The 10,195-nt window shown below is 39.5% G+C and overlaps 1 protein-coding gene across 1 annotated transcript in view; it reads left to right on the top strand.

The window, feature by feature from the left end:
* The first annotated feature begins 3,268 nt into the window (after positions 1-3,268).
* LOC149800659 (uncharacterized) overlaps positions 3,269-10,195 on the top strand; it is a 39,046-nt gene continuing 32,119 nt past the window's right edge. The window contains exon 1 of the mRNA XM_089954213.1: positions 3,269-3,504. The gene's annotated coding sequence lies outside the window, so the exon portion shown is untranslated. The remainder of the gene's footprint in view (positions 3,505-10,195) is intronic.

Genomic DNA, 10,195 nt, shown 5'->3' with positions numbered 1-10,195 from the left:
GGTTTGGCTGTTGTGTATTATTTGTTTTTGTGGTTTTGGGTGTACACTCCATTTGTTCGAGTTGCTTTAATAATTGTGTTTTTGTGAAGGGTTGGAATTTTTGGTTTCTTATGGCTGTCCTTGGTGGGGAAGTTGTCTGATTTAGTTGAGTTATTTGGTTTGTGTTGGGATTTAGTTCCCTTTTTGCTTGTGATTCCTGATGGGCCAGGTGTTTGGCCATCATGGATTACTTTCTTTTGGGTTCTTGGGATGGGTGTTGTATTTACAATTTTTGCTTTATTTGCCCTATTTGTAATTTCAGTATTTTGAAGTACTTGGTTTTGTTCTAGTTCAGTTGGTTTTTGTAATAGTTGTGGGGTTATTTTGGGGGTCTACGTTTGTTACTAATTGTGTAGAGCTTGTGGTAATGGTAAAATCACCGTAAATATTTTCATTTTATGACATTGGGATAGTGTCATCTAGTTCTTCATATTTGTATGATGCATTTTGGTCTTTGTAGTAGACCGATGATAGTATGCATTCTGGGTTTTGGTTAGTTTGGATTACTTATTATGGGCTAGTGGGAGTCCTAATTGTGCATTTTAGTGGGGTTTTTTTTACTAATTGATTGATGGATGGGTTTTTATATTGTTTAATATTCCATATTGTTATTTGGGGGGAGGTACAAATGGTGCCCTGAGAATATGGTTGAGGTTTTGTGGTATCCTGAGACTGAGGGTTACATTTGGCCAATTGTTTTGTGAAGGTGTTTTGTTTCCTAGTTATGTTTTGCCTTTGGTTACATGCACGGTCTTGTTAATTCCAGTTTTTTGAGACATTTAGTAGAGATAGTTGTGTTTTTGGTTTGTTTCCATTGTGAAATGACTGAAATATTTTTAAATTTTGTTTTAATTAGTTGGTTTTATTTTTAGGTGATAGTTCAGAGTTAGGTTTGTTAAAAGATAGCGATATCATCTAATGGAGAAAATCTATGCAGAGGTGTGTAAGTGCTAACAGACTTGCTAGGATTCTGCCCAGGTGTTTACTAGTATGTTTACTAGTACCTGTTTTCGGATGTTTTTAGCCTGAGAGGGGTTAGGTTTTAGCAGAGAAAGGTTGGGAAAATGGCGGTACTTATAGGTGTTAGATTATTCGATAACTGTAAATCTTACAGTGTTTTTTCTTTGTGCTTAGAAATATTAATGACACGGTACATGTGAATGTTAGTGTGCGGCCTAGCACCTGTTGGCGGAATAATCGGCAAAGGAAGAATATTGATTTGTTATTATTTACTAATATTTGATAGATTAGTAAGTAGCTATTGGCGTTATCTAATAACTGAGAATCTTGCAGGGATTTTTGTTGCTAAAAATATGCAAGGGCTCGGTCCAAGTGTTCCCTAGTATGGTACCTACCACTTGTTTTAGGATAATGGCGCCAAAGAAGAGTTATTATGTTATGTAGTAAAGAAGAATAGAAGTAGAATGGAGTAGTTAAAAGTAATTAGAAAATTAGTTTTAGCTTAAAACAGCACAGAATTATTATATACCCGCAGGCTTAGTGAATGTTTGCAACCTTATTCTTTGTTTGGCGGGATTCCTTTGTTCCAAGTCCTTTGTTCCTTTGTTTCAGCTTGGCGGGCTTCTATTGTCCTCAGTTTCTTTGTTCCGGACTCCTGTTCTTCTTTTTCACCTCTTGTTCTTATTTCTTTCTTTATCTGAAGATAGTTCTCTACAGGCTCCTGCTAAACAAAGCACCTCTCTCTGCAACAAGCACACAACTGCACGTATGTGTGTATCGATAGCCGTGTTAGAAATGGAATGATGGCGCGAACGACTATATATGTTGGATTAAAGAGGTTTGCGCTCTTTCGAGCATGTACCTCTGCGTTAGGCCTACACGGTAGGCTATTTAATTGCTCCTAAGGGAAGGAATTGGAGACACTTCCCAGGCATTTATGTGCTCAGGGAGCACGTTTTAATTAAAGCCGTCAGGCAGTGGACCTTGAAAGAGGTCCTAACTGTCTGAATGGAGGGCTTGAAAGCGAGTGGGAATAGACCCAGCACACACTCAGCCTATTCAGTCGTCACTACAAAGCTGCATTTAGGTATGTATGAGTGGGAATGGACATATCACACACTCATATGTTTGGTACTGGATTTTCTATAGTATTAAGGTCGTGCACTGCACGCTGTTTGTTTTAAGATCTGGCCGTGGCAAGGGAGGAGAGGGTGGAAAGGCGGCTCCAAGGTCATAGGTCGGTGCTCCTAGATTTCAGGGTATCAGTTCTAATACGGCGTCCTACACAATTTTGAAAAACCTCTGTGCTGTTTTGAGTTTAGAATTTGGCCTAGGAGAGGTATCTTAGGTGACAGTTTTTAATAAAGTTTACCACCTTGTGTGTCTGGTCCTGATGGTCTTGATCTTTTGAGACTACCTTATATGAAGGATTCTGTTTTTAGGGTATTACTTGTCTAAATTATCCTTGTTTTAGTTGCAGCTATGTGCTGCTGGGCTTGATGGTCGTTGATGTTTAGACCACCTTACAGATGCTAATGTGGGGTCCTTCGTTCCTAAAGTTGCTTATAGTTTTGCTACTTTGTGTAGTAGGCCCTGACGGTCTTGGGTGTTGGACCACCTTATATGCTCTAATTTTTTTTTTTGGGGGGGGGTCCTAGAATTTCTCGTGGTATTACTGTCACCTTCGGCTAGAGTATTCTCAGAGGTATTAGTGGAGTTACCTGCAAGTTAGGTTTGTCAAGTATTGTTTAGAGGAAGTGGAAAAGGAGTGTTTAGATTGGAAAGGTGACTCAAAAACTAAATTATTTTTTTTTTAAAAACGGAAATTTCTATCTTTCTCCCTTTCTCCGAAGAAAAAGGGTGGAAAACAAAACATGCCCCCTTTTTAAATTCCTATTTATGTTTCCTAGTTGCCTTATTTGTATTTTATCTGTTTAAATTTGTTTAGCTTATTTACATTTTCAGGCTAAGTCTTATTTGATTAAGACAGCTATCTTTGCCGATTATTCGGGTCGCTAAGACGTGTCAAAGACATTTGATTTTATTTTTCCCCTTAATATGAGTTTCTTAACCTGAATACTAATTATGTGATGTTTATTACCAGGCTAAATCTATTTGTATAAGACAGATATCTTCGCCGATTAATCGGGTAGCTAGGATGTGTCAAAGACATCTGATCTTATTTGTTCTCTATGTTTAAGTTCCATTCCATTCCATTCCACCAAGGCTACCAGTCGCAACAGTTATACGCCAACGGGGTTACCGCTCACAAGAAGTGGGTCTTGATACCAAAATAGCTGTTCCGATAAATAACATCTACCATTGCAGTAGCCATTCCAGCTGCACTTTTGACTGCCGAATTCGTACAGAGTTTTAACAACCCCGCCAGCCTAACCAGCCCGCCCAGCAGTCCTTGTTCCTTTGTTCCAGCCACCAAACGCCATCTTAACCACGCCACTTCACAAAGGAACAATCTTTTCAGACAAAGGAATTTTATTCTAAAAGGTATTGTGCACTTACAAAGCCTATGGGTATTATAACTCTGTGCTTTTTTATCAATTCTGTCATTGAAACAATTGTAAAAGCCTTTTAATCTAAATAACATTTCAACAATTACTATTTTTTTTGTTAACCAAATGTGCCGCTTATTTCCTTAAACAGGTACTATGAAACATACTAGAACATACCTGGATTGAATCCACACAAGTTATTTAGCACTTAATAACCCTTTGTGTGATTTTCAATTATAGGGAATAAATCACGACAAATTTTTACCCATTGTTTAACCAACTTTTAACATTTTCAACTCTTTTTATCACTTAAAAACATTCTCGTTTAAAAATCCTTAGTTCAATTTTCTGGCGCCATTTCCTGAAAACTGGTACTAGGAATCATACTAGTATACACCTGCGCAGAATCCTCACAAGTTCTCAAGCACAAGAAAATACTGTGAGATTTTCTGTAGAAGGAAAATGGCGACAAAAGAGATTAAAACACCAAATAAGGATATTAAATCAAATAAAAACATCAACCCTACAACCCAAACTAAAACAGCCACAACACCAGCCAAACAACCAATAAAACCGAATAACCCACAAAATCCAACCACACAGAATAATACTAAAAAAACTAAGCATATATTTCCCCCTATAGAGCATACAGTTTATGTAAGCAGTAACTCCACACAGCGGCGTAACCTGAGCCTTAACAGCAATAACAGGGGCCCTAATAAGGGTGAATTATGGGCAATTTACCTTAACACCGGCCCAACACCAGATACATAATCATGCACTTCAGCACCTAAATCAAGTGGCAATATTTCTAGAATTGAAACAAATAAATAAACTCAAAATTAAAGTGGAAAGACACCACATAATCAATCAGTAAGCTCAACACCCTAAACCCAACATAAAGGCCCAAGCAACTAACACAAAAACTGAAAAACCCACCCCACCCCCAAATAAACACAAACAAGTTTAAGTCAGTTCTTAAGGTAAAAGGTCCAAACAAATGGATGGACAATCAAACTCTAACTAAACAACTTAAAGGCAGTGGGACACCCATTGATAAGGCACACAAACTATAAAAAAATACAAAGGGCAGGAGACCAATACAGCGTTCTTAGAATTAAGAAAGCCAACGCCTGAAACCATACATCAACAAAGCAAGGTTCTGCAGCAAATGTCAGCATTGGGGGCACTATGCGTCCAATTGCAAGTTAACAAAGTATGCAAACAATGCGGGGGGGGGGGGACCACAAGGGACAATGCAGAAGTGCCACACCTAAATGGACAAACTGCAGAGATGATCATATATACCACAATCCCCAAATGCCCCTATGCCATCAGGAAAGGAATAATCACCAAACATCTACCATACTATGAAATAAGCAGAAAACCAAATGAAACAAATACAAAACACCAAAGGCAGGAAACTATTCTCTATTCTAAAAGATATCTACAGGAATAAGAAACCACCTAAAATCAACAACAATGATCAAAAACCATCACTAGGATCTATGCCAGAAAAACCAAATTGGCCAGCAGCTATGTGCAATACATAGGACCCCAATCTATCTTATCCAAATCGTTTTAGCCAGAAAATAACATCACACAACTAGTACAGGCGCGAACGAGGTAGGTAGGTAAGTTGAATTAACGTCGATTGTGTCCGTTTAGGGCATGTTCGACCCTTATTCCAGCACAGCTGGATGTTTAATTACTCCTGGGGGAAGGAATTAGTGCCTCATCCCATTGACTTTTATGTGTTCAAAGAACACTGATTAATTTGGCCATCACATCGTGGGACTAATTAGTCCCTAACGACCTGAATGTAGGGCCATCATGAGTGGGAATGAACCCAACACGCACTCATGATTGAAAAGTTGGAATTCAGTTGCGATTGAACGCACCAGGAGACAACCCAAGCAGTATGTAACGTCCGCTACGAATGGTCGGCAGCGATGACGTCACATTAGGACACCTGGCTTTTTGACGGGTGGAAATGGTCCCACATTCCGTCAATGGCACGATGCCCGAGTGAGGTCATGAAGAAGGGTCTCGGAAAGCCAGCCATGGATGTTGTGTACTCCCCAAAACGCCAGTCCGTACTTATTTCAAATCTAGTCCAGTTTTGTTAATGGACAATACAAAAAATACCAATAATGTGTTAGCCACTGTGCAATTAGATCAAATCCTGCAAGTCTACAAATATTCCTACTTCTTAATAAATCTATCTAGTTCTAGTACATAGTGTACATAATAAAATGGCCTATTTGTCCTATTTAATAAAAATGTCTAAGCGACATATCAAAAGTTTGATCACTGTTTGTTTTGGATATAGTTTTATCAAAGATCGATACCAAGCCAAAATGGTTCCCTAGAGATAAGAGGCAATTTGGAGCCCTGAAAAGGGCTATTGTTGTTATGTTCGCAGCCGAAAGGTGTCCCTGCGGTTCTCGAACTCCCAGGTGACAGCTGGAGTCTGTTTGTTTTCGTATTCTTCTGTGGGAAATGCCTCAATCCCATAGATAGCTGATAATCAAGTGGCGAGTTTCACGAGGGTGGTAAGCGGGCAATTCTCATAGGCTTTCGGATAGTTCTTTAGAGTACGCTGAGCAAACAGCCATTGTTGTGTGTTGGGCTGCTTCATTGGTTGCAGAGATCTCCAGGCCATGTACTCGATTGTACTAATGATATTTTTTGACCTTTTTGGTGTTATTTAGGGTATCTTGAAAACTCAACCTCGTGGCGCATTGCTCGATCGTATATTCTTCTCTGTCCTTATCCTTTCCTCCTTCCGCTCCTACCGTGTGTTTAGCTGAGTGCTTTTCTTTTCTTGTTTGTAGCGGTTTCTTAGTCATGGTGGTAGCTTCCCTTGTGGATATATTCATCTGTGTTACAGCATCCTTCCTTTTTTTTTTGGCTGCTGAACTTTAGTCTGGGCCTTGTATACCGCCTAAGTTAGAAGAAGGAGTAACGAAGTGGCTAGCCGCCTCGTTGTGGGCAGGTTTCCTTCTCTTTTTACTTTTCTTGCTTTTCTTCCTGTTAGTTATACTAAAGCCTCCCTTTCCGATATTAAGGTCTGCACCCGCAGTTTTAGAGATCCAGACTAATAATAATGTTGTTCTTCTTCCTCCAGCTCTCAGACTCCGATTTGAACCTAGAGATAAACCAATAGCCTTAATGGCCCTTAGTGCTGTAGCTTGTATTACTGCTATTGCTGGTGGCCATCTTGGAGCCACGCCTTACATGCTTTGTACTGCAGTATTGATTTCCATCACTGTTGCTTCTTGCTCGGTCTCAACGTGAACGACGAATGCTTTGACTTTGCATGTCTCAAGTACGGACGTGAAGGAAAACATCCCCTACACTCACTTCACATATTATCTACTATCCATACACACGAGAAGGAGAAAAAACAAACCCAAAATATACTATCAAAAACCCCAATATCTACTATCCACACAGGGGGAGAAGAAAAAACAAATTCTTTCTATACTATCCACAAAACCATAGTATACTATCCACTCACGGGAAGGAGAAAAATCATAACCAAAATATACTATCAAAAACCCCAATATCTACTATCCACACAGGTGGAGAAGAAAAACAAACCCTTACTATACTCTCCACAGAATCATATTACACCATCCACTCACGGGAAGGAGCTAAAAAATAATCAAACCCAAAATATGCTATCAATAACCACAATATACCATCCACACACGGGAAGAAGAAAAAAACAAACCCAAATATACCATCCACACAGAAGGGAAGGGAAAAACAACACACTACTATTCACACTAACGTACGCGAACGCTTATACAGTGACAGTTCCATGGAGGTGTTTCCCCACAACACTTTGTGTTGTTATGCGGCTAAATTACCTAAAACTATCCAATTAGATCACGAAGCCAGTTGGGAAGTGGCTTTGGTGGCAATCATTCCCCCTACACAAATAAAAAAAACAACACGGAAACTCAAAACACTTTTGATGTCAAAGTTCTGGTTGAAGCAGTGCAACAAGCCATGATTACCACGAAACAACATCAGAAATTCACTGTGAATCAACCAGTACCCGGCATCACTCATGAGCTCATACAAACAGACTCATACACGCACACAATAACATTAGTAAAGGAGTGAGTGTTTTGTAATCACACTACACCACATTCACACCAATTGGCAACTTGAATAGTCTCTTTTCTAGGGTATTCGGGTAGCCCTGAGAACGGCTGTTTTTTTTTAAACTCCAGATGAACCTGTTAGTGATTATATCTCTCACGCCGTGCCCTACACACACACCGCCTACTCCAGTCGTTCTCCCAATTCACCGTTGTGGATGGGAGAGCTGAGGGAGGTTGACTGGCTTCACTCTCTCAGTCTTCACTTTCAGTGATAATGAAGACTTCATTATGTCTTCTCCTATTCTACACTATTGGATGTTGGGGTCTCCTTATAACCTCTGCACACACCTGTACTGCTACTGGTTGTGGTTTTGGTAGAGGTTGCGGTGTTGGTAATGGATGTGGTGTTTGCCTCTGTGGACGCGTCCTCGCCTCAGGTTTGACCTCACACACATGCCTCATCATTACGTGAGATATGATAGGTCTTTTCTTTTCCTCCTCTTCTTTCTTTTATCTCCTCCTCTTCTATTTCTATCCTGGCATCTTCGGTTATGGCCTCCATAGCCAGCTCATACAGGAGCCGCATGGCATGCTCCAGGTGCATCTGAAGTTTAATCAATTTAGCGATTCTGCTACTCATTCTTCTCAGCTGATGAATCAACAAGGGTAGCCTAACTGACGAGCGTTTCCTTTATATGGGTCAAGCACGGACCTGAAGGAAAATATCACCTGAAACCAAAACGTGAAAGACTCATATCATCACCCCATAAACATGGAACTCGCGGACTTAAAAGAAACACTCACTCATTTTTTACTGACAAACACTAATTACAATCACAAACTCAATGACTGTTTGACAAGCTACGGAAAACGAAGTGCTAATAGACACACTTCTAACAAAGTTACATAAACAATTTGCTTATAGACACACTTCTATTTTCACTAACTTACTAACATACCAATGACAATTGAATTAGTATCTCCTTCTAGAGTAATGTGTAGCCCTGAAAAGGGCTGTTTTATGTGGACGAGGAGTTATGCCAATATTTTATTGTCTAAGATTGCGTTCCCGTCTGGCGCTAGGCTTTCCTACAGGATAGGATCTGCTTCTTCGGAAAGAGAAGGAGAGCTCATTCTTGTCTATACGGCAGTCGACAAAACTTCTGTCTGTTTAATGCTGTTGCTGTTGTTGCTGCTACTCCCCCGGCTCTCCCTCTCTCTCTCTCTCTCTCTCTCTCTCTCTGCTTCTGAAGTCTGTACTTCTCCGTCCATTCTTCTTTCTCTTTCTTGATTTCCTCTCAGAAGAGCCCTTCTATCATGTCTTCAGTCACTTTCAACATTCGGACATTCTCAATCTCTGCAGGCTTCGGTATCAGGCTTTGCCTGACACGATATAAATTCAAGTAAGCTTCGTTCGGCTTGGCTAGTCTTGAGCACATCTTCATAGAAGGATGAATTAACAATGGATGGTCAGACTGGAGACCACCCCGCTTTATATGGCTCAAGCGTGGACGCAATATGAATCCCTACACTGTTTAGAGTCGGAACGCTAAGATAGTTTGATTTGAGGGATAGAGAGAAGTCAAAGAGCATATATCATGATAAAATTTGAAAATAAACGACAGATGCCTTTTTCAAAACGCAACATTTTTATTAAAATAACTAACATCCAACAATTAACAATTAAAAAACTTCTCAATAAACAATCAAATAAACTAACAAACCTTTTTTCAAATAATAATCTACTTTGGCATCTTCATAGGAGGATGAGTGAACAATAGATGATCAGACAAGAGACTGACTCGCTTTATACTGTTCAAGCGCGGACGCGATATAAAACATCCCTATGGTTTTTTGTTGGGTAGGAAGGCTATGACAGGTGATTTTAGAGTAAGGGATGGAGAAAAGTCAAAGAGCATGTATAATGATAAAAATTTGAAAACAAACGACAGACACGTTTTTTCAGAAACAACATATTTTTATTCAAACAACAAACAACCAACAATTAACCATAAAACTTTATTTTTCAAAGAAACAAACAAACAATTTTTCAAAAAAACAAACTATTTTTGACAAGGTTGACAACGTTGTGAAGTGAAGCTAGACCTCCAGGAATGGAAGCTATTGGGCCATTGATGTATACGTTTTCTAGCTAAAGACAAAAGATAACCATAATGGTCACCAAACCATCGATCTATTTTGTTATCTTTTCTAGATGAGTGATGATCAAAATAAGTCAATAAATGTTCTAAAGAATATCCAAGACTGCGTTGATGAAGGAAATACATACAATATTGTCCACACACCATGGTATATGTGCCTTGTAATATCACATTATGGAATCGTGTTGTCTGAACATTTCGTCTCACAAAGTCAATGATATCGTTTTCCGAAGGCCGCAATCCATACGTATCAAAACACTCCAAACAACCTTCTTTAGGAAAGTAGACGGCTACCCAGTGGGTTCCTGGGATGACATAAGCTTGATGGTCTTGATGTCTGCGATGAGGAAGTTCGTCTTTACCACACACAACATGATTCCAAGAAGCAGTGTACGAACTGTGGTTC

The sequence above is a fragment of the Sinohyriopsis cumingii genome, chromosome 4, assembly GCF_028554795.1.
Source record: "Sinohyriopsis cumingii isolate HCF-2022 chromosome 4, ASM2855479v2, whole genome shotgun sequence".
Lineage (NCBI taxonomy): Eukaryota > Metazoa > Mollusca > Bivalvia > Unionida > Unionidae > Sinohyriopsis > Sinohyriopsis cumingii.
The sequence above is the reverse complement of the archived record's forward strand: the minus strand, read 5'-3'. Positions and strand labels throughout refer to the sequence as shown.